This window comes from Triticum urartu, chromosome 2, assembly GCF_003073215.2.
Source record: "Triticum urartu cultivar G1812 chromosome 2, Tu2.1, whole genome shotgun sequence".
Taxonomy (NCBI): domain Eukaryota; kingdom Viridiplantae; phylum Streptophyta; class Magnoliopsida; order Poales; family Poaceae; genus Triticum; species Triticum urartu.
The window spans coordinates 73533837-73555121 of NC_053023.1; the positions used below are offsets into that span (position 1 = coordinate 73533837).

Here is a 21285-nt window from a genome sequence, read left to right on the forward strand (position 1 = left end):
TGCGTATATCATGTTCACCGTCCGCACTTGTGGGGGGAACCTCTTCTGTCCTTCGGTGTTTGGCGGCCGGGGCTCTTCCTCGTCATCGCTATGTAACCCCTTATCTTTGTTTTTGGCATTTAACTTGCCGGCCTACCTGAACACCCAACATTCCCTGTTGGTGTGGTTGGCTGGCTTGTCGGGGGTGCCATGTATTTGACACGAGCGATCGAGTATACGGTCCAAACTGGACGGGCCCGGAGTGCTTCCTTTGAATGGCTTTTTCCACTGACCGGGTTTAGAGCCTCTGAATTTGGCATTGACTGCCGTATCCTCGGTATTGTCGCTGTTGATGCGGAGCTTGTGTTTGTTGCGACGTGACCTGCCATTGCTGTCCTTGGTATCTGAAGTACCATGGTTCTTTGATATGTTATTGCTTCCAGCCAGCCAGCTATCCTCTCCCGCGCAAAAGCGGGTCATGGGTGTCGTGAGGGCTGCCATAGATTTCGGCTTTTCGTGGCCAAGGTGCCGGGCGATCCACTCGTCGCGGATGTTGTGCTTAAAAGCTACTAGGGCCTCTGCATCCGGATAGTCGACGATTTGATTTTTCTTTGTCAGGAACCGTGTCCAGAATTGCCTGGCCGATTCCTCTGACTGCTGAATTATGTGGCTCAAGTCATCAGCATCTGGTGGTCGCACATAAGTGCCCTGGAAGTTGTCGAGGAATGCGGCTTCCAGATCTTCCCAACTGCCAATGGATTCTGCTGGCAGGCTGTTGAGCCAATGTCGAGCTGGTCCTTTGAGTTTGAGTGGGAGGTATTTGATGGCGTGTAGATCGTCACCGCGGGCATGTGGATGTGCAGGAGGAAGTCCTCGATCCATACCGCAGGATCTGTTGTACCGTCATACGATTCGATATTTACGGGTTTGAAACCCTCTGGGATTTGGTGATCCATTACTTCGTCTGTGAAGCATAGGGGGTGTGCGGCGCTTCTGTACTGGGCTATATCGCGACGCAACTCAAATGAGTCTTGTCCGCTGTGTTCGGCCCGGCCGGATTTACTTTTACTGTATCCGGCGTGACGGTTATCGTCTCGCATAGTTGTGCGCCCTCGTGATCCGTAGATCGATCTTGCGTGTTTTGCTTTGTCCTCCAATACGTCTCGCAGGTCTAGCGTGTTTCCCCATGCCTTGACATTTTTATTTGAGTGGCGTCGGGGTGCGGGCTGAGGTTTTGGCTGAAATGCCTCTCTGTCGCGGCCACGAGGTGGCCGATCAGCCGCGTCATACGCTGGAGATGTAGGTTTTAATGCTTCCTCCTCCAGTCGGGGTAGCAACTTGTGCTTTGGGTAACTCTTGGAGGGGCGTTCGAGTTCATATTCCTTGGCCGCAAGGACTTCAGTCCATCCTGTCAGCTAGCAAATCTTAATCAACTCGAAGCTGTTGTTACTTTTTCTTAAGGCTATTTCCCGTGGCTATAAGCCGGTGCTTGAAGCGCTCTTGCTCGACGTGATCCTTAGGCACGACAAATTCGTCATCGTCGAGGCTTGCCTCGTCTTCGGAGGGAGTCATGTAATTATCATCCTCCGCCTCTCCATCTGCCGCTCTCTCGGGAGGGCTGTCTTCTCCATCCTCCTGCTCTAAATCTTGCTGAAGGGGATTGTCGTCATCTTCGGCACTGTCCGGAGTGCTATTATCTCCTGTGCCGGTATCACCGCTTTTGCCTTGGCGAGACTTAGAGCGGCGCCGCTGACGTTGACGCTTGGGTTGCTTCTTGGAGGGGTCATCCTCCGCTGTCCCGTCGCCATTGCCTTCTTTGGGTGTGTCCACCATATATATATCATATGATGAGGTGGCTGTCCAGTGCTCTGTGGGTAGTGGTTCTTGTTCGTCTCCTGCATCATCGTCCATACCGTCGATGTCTTCGGAGTCGAAGTCGAGCATGTTGGTCAAATTGTCGATAGTGGCTACTAAGTGGGTGGTGGGTGAGCGGCGAATTTCTTCATCATCCGCATTCCAATCCTGCCGGACATAGTTCGGCCAGGACTCTCCTGACAAGGGGAGAGACCTTAATGAGTTTAGTATGTCACCGAAGGGCGAGTGCTGAAAGATATCCACGAAGGTGAACTCCATGATCAGCGCCTAGTCGGGTTCGATAGGCACGGGTGTAGGCCGTTTGGAGTCTGTGGCCGGGGAAGAATCTCGCAGTTTGCCGTCGCGGCTCTCGTGAAGGGTAAGGTCGATACTCGGCTCGATCGCCGCTGAGGATGCGGCCTCCGTGGCGGGGTCTATCCACCCGTCCATGGATGGCGCAATTGGCTCCGAATTGAGGGTCGGAGCGGTTGCCGGTGCGGTTTCCCGAACACTGTCTGATGGTAGAGCTAAATCATGCTCATCGTGACCGTGCGGCGCACTCGGCAGGGGCTCGAATCCATCGAAGATCAAGTCTCCGCGGATGTCGGCCGTGTAGTTTAAGCTTCCAAACCTGACCTGGTGGCCAGGGGCGTAACTCTCGATCTGCTCCAGATGGCCAAGCGAGTTGGCCCGCTGTGCGAAGCTGCCGAATATGAAGATCTGTCCGGGGAGAAAAGTCTCACCCTAGACTGCATTACTATCGATGATCGAAGGAGCCATCAAGCCTGACGATGACGACACAGAGGAACTCTCAATGAAAGCACCAATGTCGGTGTCAAAACTGGCGGATCTCGGGTAGGGGGTCCCGAACTGTGCATCTAGGCGGATGGTAACAGGAGATGGGGGTAAAACCCTACTCCTGCTTGATTGATCTTGATGATATGAGTATTACAAGAGTTGATCTACCACGAGATTGAAGAGGCTAAACCCTAGAAGCTAGCCTATGGTATGATTGTGTGTTGTTGGTCCTACGGACTAAACCCTCCGGTTTATATAGACACCGGAGGGGGCTAGGGTTACACAGAGTCGGTTACAAGGAAGGAGATCTGCATATTCGTATTGCCAAGCTTGCCTTCCACGCCAAGGAGAGTCCCATCCGGACACGAGACAAAGTCTTCAATCTTGTATCTTCATAGTCCAACAGTCCGGCCAAAGGATATAGTCCGACTGTCCGGATACCCCCTAATCTAGGACTCCCTCAATGGAGTTAGAGCTTACCCAGCTAGGAGAATTGTACATGGAAAACCCATCTTGATTTTGGAGATGGGTGAACTCCTCCTGCTCCCCTTTATATAGTTCGACCAATATTTTGGCCAGAGCGGCGGGAGTCTTCGGGCCCTTCTGACCGCAGCAGGAGGCGTCGTCTTACCCATTGTAATGCCACATGGGCAACCCTCTATATTGGAGTGGTTGGACCCCCCCCCCCGCGCGTTATGGAGACTGTCATTACCTCGGCTATTGACAATCCGGACTGAGCGAGCATCTTAATCTTACCCACCAGTAGACTGATCTCTGCGTTATCCTCTTCCTCGAGGCTCCGAGGACGCCAGCTATGGCGTTTATTCAATGGAGCACTTGAAAATTCGAGGAGGCCCATCCGGACTGGGCCGGGAGGAGCGACGTCGTCAATATAAAACCATTCAGAGGTCCACTCTTCGGAAGCTTTCTTTGGTGTGCCGGATAGGTATCCGGTCTCAGCAATGCGCCATATTTTGGCCCCGCCCACTTCAAATATCGATCCCTCGTGGTTGCGCGGGACAAGACAAAACAACCTTCTCCACAGATTAAAATGGGCCTCACAACCCAGGAATAGTTCGCATAAAGCAACATAACCCGCAATGTGCAGGATGGAGGCTGGGGTAAAATTGTGTAGCTGGAGGCCATAATACTCCAGAAGCCCTCAGAGGAATGGTTGAATTGGAAATCCCACGCCCCTCAACAGATAGGGGATGAAGCACACTCGTTCCCCCACAAAAGGATTGGGGAAATCCTCCACCTAGGTTTTGCCGTTGAAGGAAGCCAACCCTGCTCGAACAGGGATCAGATCCGCAGGGGGGAGAAATCCCTGCGTTTGCAACTTCGCCAATTGACTATGGGACACAGAGCACCTCTCCCACTCACCTTTCTCTGGGTCGGAACGGGAGGAGGAGCTGGGAATGCTAGCCATGTTGGAATGGTCTTTCCTGGCAATATCTGAGGATTTTCTCCGCATGGTGCCAAATGGATCCGAGACCCAATCTCTTTAAATAGACGCTCTTTCTTGCATGGCCAGGGTGTTATTTGTAAAAAATACCCTGACCGTCCGCATTTGCCCGACACGTGGAAGTTGAAGTCATCGATGCACAGAAGCCGAGGGGCATGACCTTGAATTAAAAACCGAATACATTACTTGGAAGCCGTCGGAGGAGGAACCCGCCTTGCAATGCCGAAGACAATCTGCGCGCCGAACACCTCGTCATTGAAGCCTGGTTCGGGGGCTACTGAGGGAGTCCTAGACTAAGGGGTCCTCGGGCGTCCAGCCTGTTAGCCATGGGCCGGACTGGTGGGCTATGAAGATACGAAGACCAAATACTGCACCCGTGTCCGGATAGGACTCTCCTTGGCATGGAAGGCAAGCTTGGCGACTAGATATGAAGGCCTAGCTTGTAGGCACCCGTGTCCGGATTTCTCTCCTCCCGGTGTCTATATAAACCGGAGGACTTAGTTCGGAGGACAGACATGACCATAACCATACAAGCTAGGCCTCTAGGGTTTTAGCCATTACGATCTCATGGTAGATCAACTCTTATAATACTCATATTCATCAAGATCAATCAAGAAGGACGTAGGGTATTACCTCCATAGAGAGGGCCCGAACCTGGGTAAAACATTGTGTCCTCTGTCTCCTGTTACCATCGACCTTAGATGCACAGTTCGAGACCCCCTACCCGAGATTCGCCAGTTTTGACACTGACAACTGCCGCTCCACCGCTCTTCGATGGTGCCCAAGAAGACGCCGAAGGGCAATTCAGGCTTCTTCGGCGTGAGGCGGAAGTCCTCCGGTAACTGGGGTGTGGAGTACTCCGACGCAGGAAGGCGTTAGTGGATCGGCACGTGCCCCTTTGCCCACGAGGCCGCGTGTGCCTACGACGTGGCAGTGTTGCATGCCGAGTGGCCTCGGTCGCACCTATACTTCCCAGAGATCGAGTGTCGGGCGGAAGCGGAGATGCTTGTGCCGCAGGGCATCAACATGAAGGAGATCAGGACGAAGAAGAGGAAGATGAAGAAGCCGTCGGTTGTCGTCAGTGCTGGCGAGACCGACGAGGAGGCGATGGCGAGGTTTGCTCGGGAGCATCCGGAGTATGTCGAGGCCGAGCTGGAGTACTACTGGAAGCGTGAGGCGGAGCAGAAGAAGAAGGGGCCGAAGAAGGAGGACGAGGTCGGTCCCTCGACGGTGATCCCTATCGAGTTCTCTTTCGAGGAGGACTAGGCAGACTTCTCGGACAAGGTGGAGGAGGAGGAGGGGTGCGACAACCCGACGAAGGAGGAGTTCTGGGCACAATTCCACAGCTCCGACGATGAGGAGTAGTTTATCTAGTAGTTTGAGTAAGTAGTAGTTGAAGTTCATGTATGAAACTATGTTGAATTTGATGTTTGAACTATGTTGAATGGACCACTAGTATGTCGTTTTAAGAAATTTACATCTTGATTTTGGACCATCTGTTGGAGTTGCTCTTTTGGACCATCTGTTGGAGTTGAGATTTTTACGGAGCTCCAAAACACACTTTTTGACGATCCAAATTTTACATCTCCGGTTTTGGACTGCCAAATTTTGGACCATCTATTGGAGATGCTCTTAATTTTGAGGATCTGGGCCTTGCATGTATGTGGTCCATCATGCCAAAAAGATTAAATGATTTTCTTCTATGCTCATACAGATAAATAATAATCCCACATCACTTCTTTACGTCTAACCTCACCAGTTCATATAGGTACTCAAAGATGATTCAACAAGCAACCACAAAAATCAGCAAACAAAGATGAGGCATAGTGAATACTCTTATTCACAAGAGGGGGAAGGGAACGGTGGCTACAAAACTGCCATAAGAGCCTAATAATTGATCAAAGAAAGATCAAAGAGATCTGAAGGATGAAAACAAGCAAGCTACAGCCAAGCAAGGCGTCGGAGCAGAGGCCGTCGGATCCGGGGTGGTAGCGCCCGTGGAATAAATATTTCTTGAGGGACAAGGTATTTGGAGCTCATCAACTTGCTGACAATTAAAATATTCTTCAACTCTGGACGGCACCAATGTCGTTGGCGAGACACGGAGGAGAGAGGGAGGGGTGAAGAGTAGAGAGAGAATGTGACAATAGTGCATCCTGCTCACGTCCTGTTTTGCCCCGCACGCCAGTTGGGGGGATCACCCCCTACGTTTTACCACCTCTCCCGCAACACTGCGCGCCCAAATCTTGATCCCCAACAAGGCGAGATGATGATGTCCATGGAAGTTGTCATGTTGGCGAGTGGGGTGTGCTCCTACTGCTGGCAGCAACATGTCAACAAAAATAACGACAAGCATTGTAAACTCTTTACCTTTTGGACATCATATTTTTGAAGTGGAAAAGTATAAATATGATTAATGTTAATAGGAATTCCAAGGGAGAGAAGGAGGACCGTAGGGTGAGACAAATGGAAATAAGTGGACGCATGGGATGGGTAACAATGTCTCCCGTTGCAACGCACGAGCATTTGTGATAGTTATCCTCTATTGCAATTGCAAAAAATTCTTCCGTTCTAATAATAATATAATAGAAGTACACATATGCACATAAGTAAAAAAGATTACAACCAGGCTGGTGACTTTGTCCCGAAGAGCTCGATCCCGCTTGTGCTCCCTTTGTGCTCGACATACATGACACCGCGGTCAGTGGGTGCTCGACCGGTGGTGTTGGAGGTTTCAATGGTTTTGCAAATCATGTGGCAACGATGATGGTGGCCAGAGGAGCCGGGTCGCAGCATGTCCTTTGTTGTCAATGGTTCAACATGTCCTGAGTATGAAGTCAGAGCTGCAATGTTGCAACGTGACATGGTGGCAATCATATCATATGATGGGGGTAGACCAGGCTACACTGGTACAAGACACACTACTTTCTTAGATGAGTCCCGTTACCGAAGTTGGAGCTGTCAGGTCCTCAACACGTTTGGTCAGTTGTTTAGCATACACCCATGGGGTTCTCATGCTTCGTTCGGTTTTTCCAGACTCCAAAATGGTCTTCGGCAATGAAGTCGGAGTCACTTGCTCGGGATAAGTGATGACGATGACACTTTGTAGGCATGTTCAGGGGTGTTCTTCCTTTAAGCAGTGTGTTTGGGTCTTGTGGGTAGCTAGGCCGGCAAGGTGTCCTGTCTTGTGGGTGTGCTGTGGCGGTTTTCATCCGGTTTTCAAAAATTAACCAGACAACTCTTTTATTTATTTTGTAATGAATTGAGATCCTAAGGGAACGACTAAAAAAACAGGTCCACGGTCCACTTAGTGACGACTACATTCAGTGCAGCAAGCCAAAGGTACGTCGTGGTCATGACCTCTCCCTTGCTGGAGCCAGACAAAGTTTGTTGTATTTGACAGTCAAGAAGATATCATGCTAAGACCCCAAAGGGTCAGTGCATCAAAGCAACAACCACCGTCAACGAATACAACGTTAGATTGGAAGGACCGTACCTACAAACACACCAACAACCATGATCATCAACCAAATCCAGATGATTTTGTCGAAGACTAACACCAACCAGATCCAAAAATATTTGCCACGGACCAATGACTATATTTTATGCATTTTTAGAGCTCATTTACATGTTCTCTCCATATAGCATTTCTCATTGAACCAAATATATGTCCATTATGCATGATTTCTGGTTTGCACCCTTTCTATTATGAGCATTGATACGTCTCCGTCGTATCTAATTTTCCAAACACTTTTGCCCTTGTTTTGGACTCTAACTTGTATGATTTGAATGGAACTAACCCGGACAGACGCTGTTTTCAGCAGAATTGCCATGATGTTGTTTTATGTGCAGAAAACAAAAGTTCTCGGAATGACCTGAAACTCCACGGAATATCTTACAATAAATAATAAAAAATCCTCGCCAAAGATGAAGACCAAGGGTCCCACACCCTTCTCACGAGGGGGGGGGCGCCCCCCCCTAGGGCGCGCCCCCTACCTCGTGGGCCCCCTGGAGACCTCCCGACTCCTACTCCAACTCTATATAACTGTTTTTGGGGAGAAAAAAATAAGAGAGAAGAAATCATCACGTTTTACGATATGGAGTCGCCGCCAAGCCCTAAAACCTCTCGGGAGGGCTGATCTGGAGTCCGTTCGGGGCTTCGGAGAGGGGGATTCGTCGTCGTCGTCATCATCAACCATCCTCCATCACCAATTTCATGATGCTCACCGTCGTGCGTGAGTAATTCCATCATAGGCTTGCTGGATGGTGATGGGTTGGATGAGATTCACCATGTAATCGAGTTAGTTTTGTTAGGGTTTGATCCCTAGTATCCACTATGTTCTGAGATTGATGTTGCTATGGCTTTGCTATACTTAATGCTTGTCACTAGGGCCCTAGTGCCATGATTTCAGATCTGAACCTATTATGTTTTCATCAATATATAAGAGTTCTAGATCCTATCTTGCAAGTCTATAGTCACCTATTGTGTGTTATGATCCGTTAACCCCAAAGTGACAATAATCGGGATACTTACCGGTGATGACTGTAGTTTGAGGAGTTCATGTATTCACTATATGCTAATGCTTTGTTCCAGTTCTCTATTAAAAGGAGGCCTTAATATCCCTTAGTTTCTGAGGGAGTCCTGGATTAGGGGGTATCCGGACAGCCGGACTATATCCTTTGACCGGACTGTTGGACTATGAAGATACAAGATTGAAGACTTCGTCCCGTGTCCGGATGAGACTCTCCTTGGCGTGGAAGGCAAGCTTGGCAGTACGGATATGTAGATCTCCTTCCTTGTAACCGGCTCTGTGTAACCCTAGCCCCCTCCGGTGTCTATATAAATCGGAGGGTTTAGTCCGTAGGACCAACAACAACAATCATACCATAGGCTAGCTTCTAGGATTTAGCCTCTTCGATCTCGTGGTAGATCAACTCTTGTAATACTCATATCATCAAGATCAATCAAGCAGGAGTAGGGTTTTACCTCCATCGAGAGGGCCAATACCTGGGTAAAAACATCGTGTCCCCCGTCTCCTGTTACCATCCGCCTAGACGCATAGTTCGGGACCCCCTACCCGAGATCCGCCGGTTTTGACACGACACTGGTGCTTTCATTGAGAGTTCCTCTGTGCCGACATCGTTAGGCTGGATGGCTCCTTCAATCATCGATAGCGATGCAGTCTGGGGTGAGACTTTTCTCCTCGGACAGATCTTTGTATCCGGCGGCTCCGCACTGCGGGCCAACTCGATTGGCCATCTGGAGCAGATCGAGAGTTACGCCCCTGGCCACCAGGTCAGGTTTGGAAGCTTAAACTACACGGCCGACATCCGCGGAGACTTGATCTTGACGGATTTGAGCCCCTGCCGAGTGCGCCGCACGGTCACGATGAGCATGATTTAGCTCTACCATCGGAGAGTGTTCGGGAGACCGCACCGGCAACCGCTCCGACCCTCAATTCGGAGCCAATTGCGCCATCCATGGACGGGTGGATAGACCCTGCCACGGAGGCCGCATTCTCAGCGGCGATCGAGCCGAGTATCGACCTTACCCTTCACGGGAGCCGTGACGCCGAACTGCCGGATTCTTCCCCGGCCACGGACTCCGAACCGCCTACGCCCGTGCCTATCAAATCCAACTGGGCGCCGATCATGGAGTTCACCTCCGCGGACATCCTTCAGCACTCGCCCTTTGGCGACATGCTGAACTCATTAAGGTCTCTCTCCTTGTCAGGAGAGTCCTGGCCGAACTATGGCCGGCCAGATCGGGATGCGGACGACGAAGAAATTCGCCGCCCACCCACCACCCACTTAGTAGCCATTGTCGACAATTTGGCCGACATGCTCGCCTTCGACTCTAAAGACATCGACGGTATGGACGACAATGCAGGAGACTAACAGGAGCCACTGCCCACAGGGCACTGGACGCCCACTTCATCATATGATGTATACATGGTGGACACACCCAAAGAAAACGATGACGAGGAACGGAAGGACGCAGCGAAGGATCGTTCCCTCGAGAAGCAGTCAAAGCGGCGGCGTAAGTGCCGCTCCAAATCCCGCCTCGGCAGAAACAACGATCATATAGACCCAGCGATAGAGCAGGGTGAGCCAGCGGACGACAAACACGGCATTGAACCACCATCTGACCACGGCAACATGGAGAATCAAACCGAACAACCCGACTCTGGTGAAAATAACAGTCCGGATGACATCACACCGGACAGGCACCCGGAGCAACAGAATACCCATCAAAGGCTTGTTGCCACTGCGAGGAGTCTGAAAAAGCAGAAGCAAAGGCTCAGGGCTGCACAAGACACACTCAGAATTAGATGGAGTGAAGTACTCAACACTGCAGCAAAGTACGGCGGTAGTCGCCACACAAAGAGCTACCCGAAGTGAAAGCTGCTACCTAAATTCGACGAGGAGGCCTTAGATCCCCCGCAATCAAAAAACAAAACAGCCATCCGATCAGATAGACGACCTCGTGGACAACATAGAGTGGCAAACGACGCCGCACACAAGCCAGTACGCGATCCACGTGAGGGCTCGCATCAAAAGGACGGCGCAACCAGATCCATCTACGGGCCAAGCAAGCGCGCTCCAGCACGCAATGCAACACAACAAAAATCCGAACACCACGGTACACCCAAATACAGGGGTGCCGCACACCCCCTATGTTTCACCGATGAGGTGCTGGATCATGAATTTCCAGAGGGATTCAAACCCGTAAACATAGAGGCATACGACGGAACGACAGACCCTGGGGTCTGGATTGAGGACTACATCCTCCATATCCACATGGCTCGAGGAGACGATCTCCACGCCATCAAGTACTTACCCCTCAAGCTCAAAGGGCCAGCTTGGCACTGGCTTAAAAGCCTCCCCGAAAACTCCATTGGAAGATGGGAAGAGCTCGAAGACGCTTTTCAGGCAAATTTTTAAGGGACCTATGTCCGACCACCGGATGCAGACAATTTAAGTCATATAACTCAACAACCTGGAGAGTCAGCCCGAAAGCTTTGGAACAAGTTTCTCACTAAAAAGAACCAAATAGTCGACTGTCCGAACGCTGAAGCCTTAATAGCTTTCAAGCACAGCGTTCGAGACGAATGGCTTGCCAGACACCTCGGCCAAGAAAAGCCGAGAACAATGGCAGCATTAACAAGCCTCATGACCCGCTTTTGCGCGGGCGAGGACAGCTGGTTAGCCCGATGCAGCACCAGCGACCCAAGTATATCCGAAGTCAGGGACAGAAATGGGAAGCCACGACGCAACAAAAACAAGCGCCGGAATAAAGAAGACAGCCCGAAGAGCACGACGGTAAACGCCGGATTCAGAAGCTCTCGGCTAGGTCAACAAAAGCTGCCCTCCAAAGGCAACAGAGATGAACTGTCGAGCCTGAATAAGATTCTGCACAAACTATGTCAGATCCACAGCACCCCTAATAAACCTGCAAATCATACCCATAGAGAATATTGGGTCTTCAAGCAGTCCGGCAAACGCAACGCCGAACACAAGGGGCAGGATACACCCAGTGAAGACGAGGACGAGCCTCGCAAGCAAAGCATTGGGGAACAGAAGAAATTCCCACCAGAAGTCAAATCAGTAAACGTGTTACACGTGATGAAGGGGAGAAACAAAGCGGCACTCCTAGAGACACATGCCCCAGGGCCTATCACCGCGGAGTTCTGCCACTGTTCGTCCCAACCGATCACCTTTGACCATCGGATTACTCGGCAAGTATCCGGCATGCAGGATGGGCTGCCTTGGTGTTAGACCCGATAATTGATGGATACCACTTCACACGAGTCCTGATGGACGGCAGCAGTAGTTTAAACCTGATATATCAGGACACAGTCCGCAAAATGGGGATAGAAGCAACAAAAATCAGCCATAGCAATACTACCTTTAGAGGAGTAACGCCAGGCCCAGAAGCCCATTGTACGGGCTCCCTGGTACTAGAGGTTATATTCGGCTTTCCCGATAACTTCCATAGCGAAAAGTTAACCTTCCACATCGCTCCATTCCAAAGTGGCTATCAAGCACTACTCGGACACGAAGCTTTCGCTCGCTTTAACGCAATACCGCATTACGCTTCTCTCATGCTGAAGATGCCCGGTCCACGTGGCATCATTACAGTAAATGGAAATATTGAGCGCTCCTTGCGCGCGGAAGACTGTGCGGCTGCCTTGGCAGCCGCACACTAGACGGCCTCACCAACTAGAGCATCTGACAGGTCGTTAAGACCACGGACATGGTTAGACGAGTCCGGTGTAGCTATATATAATTGATACAGGTTTGATGGCTATACCCCTACAACAATACAAGGGGCTCAACGCGTGTGAACAAGTGACAACTAGGCTCAACTTTACTCATCGGGAACTATACATGGTTTATTTAGTATAACCTACCTTTTGCACGACAACTTTTCAACTAAGTTTCTCTCTTTTTCAGATGACCATCATGCTACACCCGTCCAGGATACAGCACAACGGAGACACAGGCGCAGACGTGCAGCAGGGACCCGTTCCAAGGATTCTTTTTAGATTAAGACCCTGCGTAAACCCTTTTTTACTGTCTCTTGTTGATACACATCCCCTGGATTCTCAGTACAACTGAGAAGGATGCTGACGTATTGGCATGTGGCCACGTCAGAATATTGCACATACCTAGACACCAGGGGCTTATTACAAAGGGCACTGTTTAGCCCGGTTTACATCATAAAGACCGAATACCTTAGGGAGTGTTCGCCGTCACGAGTTTGGCCTTATATGCATCAGCTCCGAATCATGTCTTTGGTCAAATGTTGGGTTTACCCGGCTCCTGTGTTTTGCTGCCTTACGTTCCGCTCTATCGGCTAGGGCGGCACTAGGAGAACTACTGCGATTGTGCCCTGATTCATCCGGACGAACACCTCAGTAGAGAAAGTCAAAAACTGACTGTCATGATATAGCGTGAGATTGGTCAACCACTCGATGACCTAGCGGAATCTTCGGGATTCCTCCGCCTTAACGAAGGACCATTTCTCGGCCAGGCATGTACGCGCCCCGAATTCGGATGAGCGTGGAGCCACCAGGGGCTATATAGTAGCCCCACTGTCAAACTCCTCTGGCTAAGCAAAAGTGTTAAAGCATTATAGTCCGATTGCTTAGTTCGCTGCGCTATCACCTCCTTAATGGACCAAGACGTTGGATCAAGTGTGAACATGCGTCTTCTGCGAGCACCCCCGCATTATATGCATGGGGGCTGAAGCCGACGACTGCCATCTTTCAGGTTATATACATATATATACATAAACGGTCGCACAGGAGGCATCATAGTACTTTCGGGCAAAAGTATAAAAACAGCCTTGATAAACTCAATAAAATATTGTTTTTCAATGGGAATACATGTCATTAGAACATAATATTCTTGGAGCACTGCGCTTTTATTGAACGAGCGCCCTCAAGAGCTTCTCGAAAGTAGTGCTCGGCAGGTACTCGACTCTCGTCCGAATCTTGGGCTGCAATGGCGGTGGCCTCCATCTCCGCTCAGTATGTCTTCACACGGGCATGGGCCATCCGCGCACCCTCTACGCACGCCGACCTCTTCATCGCATTGATGTGCGGCACCGCACCAAGGAACTACCGCACCAAACTAAAATAATTGTTCGGCTTTGGCCTTTCCGGCCACAGATGATCCACAACAGACCTCATGGCAAGTCCAGACAATCTATTCAGCTCGTCCCATTCGGCCAACCGATCAGTCAATAGAAGCGGACGCTCTGAAACGTTAAATTATGACCATAACAGCTTGTCCACTTCGCGATCTTTTTGATATCGGAAGTATTCGGCCACATCGGCAGCACTGGCCGCTAAGTCCAGATATGCGTCCGCAGAACTCCACAGTCGGTCCAAAGGGGCGTACCGAGGATCTTCAAACTTCATCCGCAGCATAAAGGACTTCCCAGCCGCGATATGCCCGGCTTGACGCAGCTCCTCCTTCATCGCTCTCATTGCAGAGCGGGTGTATTTGGTCGCCATCGTGGCCTTCTTCAGGTCTGTCCTCTTCGCTCGATCTTCCTTTTCAAGAAGCTCGTAACGGTCAGCGGCGTTCTTCAATTCCATAGCCATCCTGGCTATTTCCTCCTTGCTTTGGCAGTGAGCAGCCTGTTCGGCTTTCAGCTCCTCGATTGCCTTTAGAGCAGCCGCATCGCTTTTCCTGGCTTGTTCTTTGGCTCGGGCAAGTTCCGCCCGAAGGTTCTCCACGGCCGCAGCTTCATCTGCATTCACACACATGTTATAGATACTGGCATCATGCTCCTCTTCCCATGTGTCACCAGAGGAATCACATACCCTGTGCCTCGTCAAGCCGCTTGTTGACAAGTGCGATGTAGGCGTCTACCACGTCAAGCTGCCGCTTTAACTCGGCAAACTCATTAGTCCGGCTGGCCACCGAACCCTCCGCCACCTGCATATTAAGGCGGCACGATTATTCCTGGGACTATGATCCTCTGTGCACTGTCGTCTTCGACAACACCCAGAGTCTCAGGGGCTACTATCTACACATGGCACATCTAAAAATGTGCGGTACCATCAAAAATGTACATCATTTCACGTACCTCAAAACCCGTCAGTAGACTCATAAAGGCTTCATGCAACCCGCTTTCGGCGGACGAAATCCTTTCAATCACCGTACCCATCAACGTGCGGTGCTCTTCTGAGATAGCCGCTTGCTCTAGCAGATCCCTCAGTACGTCCGACCGTACACCAGAAGGTGCCGGACTCTTTCGATTGCCCTCTTCAAGAGCCAGATACTGAGGACTTCGGGTGGCCATAGGATTACCTTCTGGCCTTGCCAGATCAGGAGAAACCCTCCGCGACGACACCTCGGGGTCGCCCGCCTCATGAGGCGGTATGGCAGGGGGAGGCATTTCGCTCTCCATCCTCTCTGGAAGAAGATCCCCTGAAGACGAGCTCTGCTAAGAAGGGCTAAGATCCAAACTGCAAGATAAATGCTTCGATTATTTTCCTCAGAAGTAAGGCGAGATATTTTCATTATTAAGTACCCTTTTACTTACAGCTCAGTGGAGGGCTGATCCCCTTGAGGGCATAGTGCGGCCGGGGTATCCCCCAGGGCAGGACCCTCCGGCGAAGATTTCTTCCCCCATTTGGAGATTGTGGTCTCCGGGTCCTCAGAGGCGTTCCTCTTACTTCCCTGGGGAGAGGAAGTTTCAGTTCCTCCTCCCCAGTTAACCTCCTTCGCGGAGGTGCTAGCCTCCTTGTCCCCCCCCTTTATCTTCTCTTGAGGGCGCTTGATAAAGCGCGCTTTCCAGCATCCTGGTTAGCACGGGATTTGGTGATGTCTCAGGGAGGGGGGCCGGACACCTGATCAACTTTGTCTTCGCTATCCAATCCTGGTCAAAGAGCGGCTTTTTTAGGGCGACGTTGCGATAAACAACCGGACAGTGTGTTCGGATGTGGGGCTACTTACTTGGGTATCCGGGCGATTGCAGCTCAGACCTGTATCCTCAGTGATTTCCGGACACATTATTTGTGGTTCGAAGATCAATTTGTACATCTCCTCAGGCATCATGCCAAGGAAGTGTTGAATAGCTCGCAGTCCTTCCGGGTTGAATTCCCACATGCGAAGGGGCCGGCGTTTGCAAGGCTGGACTCGACGAACTAGCATAACTTGCACTACCATAACAAGACTGAAATCTCTCTCAAAGAGATCTTGGATACGGCTTTGCAGTATTGGCACGTCCTTGGCTGGACCCCAACTCAGCCCCTTGCTGATCCATGACGTCAGTTGTGGCGGGGGGCCTGAGTGAAAGGTGGGGGCAGCTACCCGCTTGGCACTTCGGGGAGATGTGATGTAGAACCACTCTCGCTGCCACAATCCGGACACCTTTGGGAAGCTACCCTCAGGCCATGAAGCGTCAACAATTTTGCTTATTAAAGCGCCTCCGCACGCTGCGTGCTGCCCCTCGATCATCTTCGGCTTCACATCGAAGGTCTTGAGCCACAGGCAGAAGTGAGGGGTAATGCGGAGGAATGCCTCACATACGACAATAAATGACGAAATGTGAAGAAGGGAATCCGGGGCCAGATCGAGAAAATCTAGCCCATAATAAAACATAAGACCCCTAACAAAGGGATCCAGAGCGAGGCCTAGTCCTCGGAGGAAGTGGGAGACGAACACAACGCTCTCGTTGGGTTCGGGAGTAGGGACGACCTGCCCTCGGGCGGGCAGCCGATGTGAAATTTCGGCGGTCAGATATCTTGCCTCTCTCAACCTCTTGATGTCCTCCTCCGTGACGGAGGAAGGCATCCACCGACCTTAAAGGTTGGATCCGGACATAGTTGAAGGTTCGAAGCACCTGGCCTGAGTTTTGGGTGTTAGAACTCGAGGCGGGGGAAGGATTTCATTGAGCACGAGAGGGAAAAAAGAAAAAGCCTTGTCCCCTTTATAAAGAGGGTGAATATCAAGCGTCCTCCTCGTGGCCGTTTGGGACTTGCCTAAGATCTAGGAGTCCTACCAATAGGCATGGTTGGGTTATCCACGTCCGTATTGATGAGAATCCCGTCATAAAGGGGACATGATCTCTGCTTCGACAAGACATGCCAAGGAAACCGCCTCGCGAAACACGCTGAGGTTGGTTGTGAAAAACGATTCGAATAAAGACCTGGCTGTGGTGTGATGTCACACTATGGGATACGTCAGCAGATTATATTTATGAAAATATTATTATCTCTACGGTGGTATGTGTGACGCCCCGTTACGTCCAACAGAGTCAGGCGTAACGGAAGCCGTCACTTCAGAGTTGCGCCAGGATCAGTTAAGGAGAACAGTATCATGTACAAGACGGAGCGGCTGCCATGAGTAGGCAAGCTTTTATTACATAGACACCTCAAGTGTCGACTAAGCCTAAGCGGCCATGACGATAGATCGTCACCCGCCTCTAGTACGAGCCTTTTCGACCAACCATGGAGGGCATCTACTCTTCATAGCCTTGATTGTCGACTTCCTCATAATCATACTCCACTTCTGTATAACCGAAGTCGTTAAAATGACCAGACTCATCATAAGTACCATTCTCTATCGCCTCGAAGTTCTCATAACTCTCTTGCTCTGTAAAACAACATAAGTGCAGCTGAGTACGTATAAAATACGTACTCCGCAAGTCGCCGGGAAAAGTGGATGTATGAGTTTTTAAAGAGGAAAAACTTCATCGGCCACGGCTACCACCACCGAGCCATTATCTCAAAATACTATGTAGGTAAAAATATTTTCCCTTAACCCATTTTGTTGAAAACCAAATTTTATCCATAAAATCTACTGACGACAGAGCGACGTGGGATCTTATATCGTGTGTTAGAGGAAAACCCACACGACGCACTTCCAATCCCGGAAGCTGGGAGTGATATCACATTTACTCTGATCAGAGGTGTACTGCTTTGCCCATAGCATCACTTGGTAGAAGTCGTCCATGCGCTACCCGTGCGCACGACTAGACCAAGGAACCAGAACCTTTAACCAACCCGTACACTACCTCTGCTTTTCCACCTTGCCTTACTAAAGGCCCGCGGGTCGAGACCCCTGACCGGCGGTCCCGCCCTAGGGTGACTGTACCTACCCGGCTACAGCCACCTTCTCACCCATGCAGAGGCAGCTACTTGGCATGGGTAGTCGGTTCAGCCCGTCCCATTCCAGGTCTATGGTCAGTACGATTTGCGCCACTTTTGAAGTAAGCGCCAGTTGGTTGTGTCCTAATGTGATACCCTATGTAGAGGAGCCCGCCATCCAAGCCAACCCTACCCGGGTTGCCTTCACCAACATAAGCTCCCCTACCCACCAAATATTTATTTATAATGTAGCCCTGCCCAGGTCACAACTACTTAATACAGATACTTCACCTGATCTGGTCCAATTGCCAAATTAGTGGATCCACCTGATCCAAATCTCATTTCATTTATGAAAAATATTTATTTTTAATTCTTATGCAAAATTTTAGAAATGACCCATAGCCCGGAAAACATTTATCAAGACATGGTCAAGGAGATGACGACTTGCCGGATAGTGCTTCGATCAACTCGGAACCACCAGACGTGGCTCCTACGGGTCCAAGATCGACTCCTGATAATTATTTCAGGAACATGTTTATATTATTATTATTTATTTTCCTAATTAAAAATCTAACATCCAGCAACACGGCCATGTTGAGCAAGCCACATGTAATTAACTAAGTGGTGATACGTCCTAGTGTTCCATTGAGAGATAAAATGCATTAAGCCATCCAAAACAGAGTAGCATGCACGTATGTCATCCAGTCCAGAGAGTGGTAAAAGAAATGATAAGTAAAAAGAACAGTAGCCCAGTACTGTACTACTAGTACTTCGCTGGTTAAGGCCCGTGTCTATCCAGAAAGACTACTTAACTTCTTGTTGTCCCACGAACAGAACCAGCCCACTCACCTCTCTCTCTCTCCCCCAAGAACAGAGCACGGCCGCCGTCGCCTCGATCTGCCCCGTCCGGGCATCTCCGGCGACACGGCAGATACCTACAGATTCTCCTCGTCTCCCTCTATCATATCCCCCTATTTATTTGATCCGCCGCCGCCAAAAACGTCGCCACCACTCAATCCTAGCGCCCCCTGATCCAGGTCCGGTGGGCTTGCCACCGGCTGCAGCGGCAACGACGTCTCCATGCCTACATCTTCCTCCAGAAGAGCTGCACGCATGAGGCGTGCAACTACGGCCGTCAGGTGCGAGCGGCTTCACCGGCGCGGCTCCGGCAACATGGCCGCTACCAGCGCCCGGCTCGCCTTTGTCTACTGCTACTAGTGTAAGTGCCAGTCCAAATTCCTCTCTGTGCAGTGTTCTTGCTTCTACTACAAGTGTTTGTGCCGTGACTCCCCTTACTGCCATGCTTCTTGTTAATCTCAAGACCAAGGAATTAATCAAGCTTTACTCTTGTGGTGTGGACGTGGTCTGCAGATCTGCTCCATATTGTTTATCATTATTTTTGGCTGTACTATGCTATCCCTGCACTACTATGATTCTTTTTATTAAGCTCAAAACTAGGAATTAACCAGTGAATCCCCACTGTTAAAGGCTTACTACAAATCTATGGGTGGCAAGTTAATTGCTTGTGATGGTTAGGTGCTGCCACAAATTAAATCTAAGTATTCCTACTGTGTGTGCGCGCACACTCCTCTCTGAACCCCACAAACAACCAAGTGAACAGCAACATTGATAGACTCAAATTATACTAAGGGAAACCGGAAAAAAAATGAGTGAGATATTCTAGCAAGATTTCATTTGTGCAGAAGTTAAATGGGTTATTTTCCGGTACAGGGTATGTGCAAGTGAGACATACCATCTTGAGATTTATTTCTTAACAGAACATTAACCAACCAATGTTTACTGAAAATGATAGTGGTCAAGTAGCATACACAGATTGTCTGGCCCCAAAGCTACACATGCAATCTTAATAATGGGTTAATTTCTAAGATTTAATTCTTAGCATGTCAGATCTAATACAAGGTAGAGATGAACACAAACATAGATTTTCTTTTACAGCTACACATGAATCACAAAACTGCAATGTCTTTGTTTTCCTCCATCTACTTTATGTTTTTTTTCACTAACTATTGTTTCTCTTTTTACAGCAAGGTAACTAGAGTCCAGAAGATTAGGTGTTCATGTTCTAAGCAAAGGTAAAGATGGATCAAGGTGCCAAGCATCAAGCAAACAGAGCTGCAAAAGCAAGGTACTTGAATAGTACCTGATCGCAACTCGGCATTCGACCAAAAGAGTGGATGGGGATGGTGGGAAGAGCTTGGTTCTCTCTCTTGTGCGTGTTGTGTGCAGTAGAGGAAGTGAAAGGTGAAAGGTGCAGGCTGCTATTTATAGTAGTGGAGGATGCTATGTCGGTTTGGTAAAATGGAGCAGGTGGCTGGCATGCATGGTTGCATGCGCATGCAAGGCTCCACTTGTAATCATGTGAGCTGTAGAATGGACAAGTGTGTAGTGCTTGGTTGGACATTAGTTGGCATTTTCTTCATGCCTAAGTATATGGCCTATTAGTTGTTTGTAAAATTTTAATTTTACATTGGGCTCAAGAAACATTGTAAAAAGCTCATCAAAGATTGGTTGTGATCCAAATTAAGATCAATATCCTGGATGTTGTTTGTGGCGATTCTAATATGTATTTAGCAATATGGATGTATCCTACTATCATCAAAAAGACCGTTATATTTGTTTGAGGGTTTTTACATTGCTTCTTCTGTGTGTAAAATGAGACAAAGTTCAACTCTAAATTTGCAAACTATAAGAAGGTTTGGGGAAGAAACATTGTAGAAGGCTACATACTAAATTTTCGGCTGCATATTTTTTTAATAATGGTGTTGTCGTTAGTTGTAATCATTCAACTGATTATGCCTTGTGAGACTGATGTATTCTGACGCCGTCAAAAATATCGTTATCTAATTTTGAGGGTTTTTACAGTATGTGGAACTTGTTTTGCAGAGCCGGACACAATCCTCGTGTTCAAAATCTTCTATGAAGTATTCGGAGGAGGAACCCGCCTTGCAATGCCGAAGACAATCTGCGCGCCGGACTCATGGTCATTGAAGCCTGGTTCAGGGGCTACTGAGGGAGTCCTGGATTAGGGGGTATTCGGACAGCCGGACTATATCCTTTGGCCGGACTGTTGGACTATGAGGATATAAGATTGAAAACTTCGTCCCGTGTCTGGATGGGACTCTCCTTGGCGTGGAAGGCAAGCTTGGCAGTACGGATATGTAGATCTCCTTCCTTGTAACCGACTCTGTGTAACCCTAGCCCCCTCCGGTGTCTATATAAACTGGAGGGTTTAGTCCGTAGGACCAACAACAACAATCATAACATAGGCTAGCTTCTAGGGTTTAGCCTCTTCGGTCTCGTGGTAGATCAACTCTTGTAATACTCATATCATCAAGATCAATCAAGCAGGAGTAGGGTTTTACCTCCATCGAGAGGGCCCGGACCTGGGTAAAAACATCGTGTCCCCCGTCTCCTGTTACCATCCACCTAGACGCACAGTTCGGGACCCCCTACCCGAGATCCGCCGGTTTTGACACCGACAGTTTCCATTAGGACCCCACTGCCACGGGAGGGTAGGACAAAAGATGCCATGCAAGTTCTTATTCATAAGCACGTATG

At 49.6% G+C, this 21285-nt stretch overlaps 1 long non-coding RNA gene and 1 pseudogene across 1 annotated transcript; both read left to right on the forward strand.

Annotated features, from left to right (window-relative positions):
- The first annotated feature begins 4870 nt into the window (after positions 1 to 4870).
- Positions 4871 to 5461, forward strand: LOC125534673 (annotated as a pseudogene).
- An 11430-nt stretch (positions 5462 to 16891) lies between these two features.
- LOC125535886 lies at positions 16892 to 20257 on the forward strand. The gene is made up of 2 exons (XR_007294850.1): positions 16892 to 18925; positions 19752 to 20257. It is a non-coding gene; the product is annotated as an uncharacterized LOC125535886 (long non-coding RNA).
- Positions 20258 to 21285: the final 1028 nt, after the last annotated feature.